A 3,330-nucleotide genomic window follows, 5' to 3' on the forward strand; every position below is an offset into this window, starting at 1 on the left:
GACAACTTGAAGATCACATGTAAATGAATGAAGTTGGGCCTTTACTTTGTATCATATTTAAAAATGAATTTGAAATAGAGTAAAAACCTAAATCTAAGAATTAAAATTATGAAAGTCTTTACAAATGAAGAAAAAGGAGGAGGAGGAGGAGGAACAAGAAGAAGAGGACAAGAGGATGGCATAGGGAGATGGTTCAGCAGTTAACAGCACATACTACATTTCAGAGGACCTAAATTCGATTCCCAGGATCTATGTCAGATGGTTCATGATAACCTGTAATTCTAGCTCCAGGGGGATCCAATCACCTCTGGCTTCTGCTGGAACCTGTGCTCATATTCTTACACACAATTATACACATACACAATTACACAAACACACAATTTAAAAATAATAAAAATAAACCTAAACAAGAGAAAGAATTGTAGTGGTTAATCTTATGTAGACTTGGCTAGGCTATGGAACCCAGTTGTTTGGTAATATATTATCCTAGAACATTTCTTTGACAGTAATTCTTACATCTGATTAACATTTAGAATCAGTGCACTTTAAAGCAGATTGCTTTCCATACTGTGACTGGGCATGACCCAATCAGCTGAAGGCTTTAAGAGCAGAGACCAGAACTCCATGAAGAGAAAAGAATTCTTCCACAGAGGTGAAGCACAAAAGGTGTACCCATTTTTCTAGTCTGCCCTTTCCTGCATGTTTTGGACTCAGGACAATGGCACTTTTACCTGAGTTTCTATGAATTTCAGAGGAGCCATGAGAGTTGTGTGTGTGTGTGTGTGTGTGTGTGTGTGTGTGTGTGTGTGTGTGTGAGAGAGAGAGAGAGAGAGAGAGAGAGAGAGAGAGAGAGACAGACACAGACACAGACACAGACACAGACACAGACAGAAACAGAGAGAGACAGAGAAACAGAGAGACAGACAGAGAACAGCAATCTGGTCTCTGTTCCAGATTTTTAAGTACAGAACTCGAAAATCCCATGTGACTCCAATTAATGTTGAGGGTGTCTGTTAAACAAGATGCAAATATAGATTCGTTTCTGTTTTTAATTGAGGAAACTAGAACAATCTTCATTCTAAAATCTAAGACCTGACCAGTCCCCCGTCAGCCCATGACCCGCCTCTGTTCCCAGCCCTCTTGGACCGACCTTGATAGGATTAGTAAGAAGATGGTGTTCCTACAGGGAGCTGGCAAGAGGGTGACACGTCCACTTGGCCTGGACAAGGGAGGCAAACTGCTCCCCTTCAACGGTCAGAGGGAGGCAAACTGCTCCCCTTCAACCGTCAGCTCGCCAGGAGCTCGCGATGGAGGCGATGGCCAATTGGAAGGTGGCAGGGAGTGAGCTTGGCAGCTGGCAGTAGTTCTTTCGGAGCAGACAACTTGTGGCTGTGCCCTGCAAACGCCCGAGCCAGTGTGAGAGGAAGATACAATCCTTCCTCACCATCGGGATAATCAAGAGTTTAGCAGGACCTTTGAGTATGCATCGGGATAGTAAGGAGCCCAGCGAAAAGCACAGACTATGGCGCTGAAACGGATTAATAAGGAACTTAGTGTTTTGTTCCCCCTTCTAAGATGGCTATCCATCTCCTGAGAGGCTCTGCCAGTGCCTCACAAATACATAGGTGGATGCTCACAGCCATCCATTGGACTGAGCATAGGATCCCCAATGAAGGAGCTAGAGGAAGGATACAAGGAGCTGACGGGGTTTACAGCCCCATAGGAGGAACAACAATATGAACTAACCAGTACCCTCAGAGCTCCCTGGGACTAAACCATCAACCAAAGAGCAAACATGGTGTGACTCATGGCTCCAGCTGCATATGCAGCAGAGGATGACCTAGTTGGTCATCAATGGGAGGAGAGGCCCTTTGTCCTATGAAGGGTCTATGACCCAGTGTGGAGGAATGCCAGGGCCAGGAAGCCAGAGTGGGTGGGTTGCTGAGCAGGGGGAGGAGGGAGGGGAAAGAGGGGAGGGGATGGGGAAGGGTGTTTTCAGGAGGGGAAACCAGGAAGGGGATAACAGTTGAAATGTAAATAAAGAAAATATCATATATATTATATATAGATATATATAATTTTTTTTAAAGGAACTTAGTGTTTTGGTCCATGGCCCTCCAGCACAATGTTCTGCAGGTCCAGTTGGAGATGACATGTTTCATTGGCAAGCCACAATTATGTAACCTAATTACAGCCCATATCAAGGTGGTGTATTCTTTTTGACAATTCATTTTCCTACAGACTCACTCTTCAAACCCCCTAAGGTTGCATTTACAACAAGAATTTATCATCCAAATATTAACAGTAATGGCAGCAATTGTCTTGATATTCTAAGATCACACTGGTCTCCTGCTTTAACTGTTTCTAAAGTTCTTTTATCCATTTGTTCACTGCTATGTGATCCAAACTCAGATGACCCCCTAGTGCCAGAGATCTCACAGATCTATAAAACAGAAGATCTCGGGAATGGTCTCAGGAGTATGTTGTGTGATGCTACCTTAAAGTCAGAATAACCTGCATTATAGTTGAAATAAACTTTAAATTACTGTTCCTTTTTGACTTTCTTATCCACCTGCTCCCCTATCAGACCTCATCTTTTCTAATTTTATTTTTTGTTTACCTCCCTTCATTCATTCACATGTTCATCTGAGAAGACTTAAGTTCTTCTAACTTTGGACAATAACTGCTTTTAGAAACTGTAAAGTAGTTACAAGAGAACAGTTGCCCAAGATTCAGATTTTTTTAAACCTAGAGCATATGTATTATGTGGCCAGTGTCTTCACTCTAACTTGGTTCTGAGACCAAACCAATCCTCACTGCTCTACCATGCTGAAGAAGCCATCTGAGGGGGAAGGAGATGGATGCTCAGCTGTCACATCAAAGGAGCAGCACTGTTCAACCCTATACTTTTATTGTTTTGTGACTGTGACCCTCGGCCTATTACACCAGATTTGGATTCTGATGACTGTGGCCCTTGTTTAATCACTAAAGATATCATGTTTTGAGGCCGCTGTGTTCCTGGGGATGACTTTAAGAGTTTCACTTCTTGTCACTTTACCCCAGAGGCCAGTTCAGGCAAGCTCCTGTCTTCTTTGTGGAACCTGGGTTTGAATGTCATTGATTTTTATATTACTCTTCTTTGACCATAAGGTTGGGTCACATTCTTTCATACTTCTAAAAGGCTGTTCAGATTTGTAATCAATGAGACAAGGTTTGTAACCCATGAGACAAGCATTACTGGGCTGACTCAGACAGTTCTTTACCTTTTGTCTTGGGCCTTGTCATCAACATTCAGATGTCTTCACATCCTATTTATTTATTTATTTATTT

General features: G+C 42.6%; 1 pseudogene; it reads left to right on the top strand.

Moving 5' to 3' along the window:
- The first annotated feature begins 1,522 nt into the window (after nt 1-1,522).
- Nucleotides 1,523-2,491, top strand: Gm46312 (annotated as a pseudogene).
- The last annotated feature ends 839 nt before the right edge of the window (nt 2,492-3,330 follow it).

The sequence above is a fragment of the Mus musculus genome, chromosome 12 (assembly GCF_000001635.26).
Source record: "Mus musculus strain C57BL/6J chromosome 12, GRCm38.p6 C57BL/6J".
In the NCBI taxonomy this organism is placed as follows: domain Eukaryota; kingdom Metazoa; phylum Chordata; class Mammalia; order Rodentia; family Muridae; genus Mus; species Mus musculus.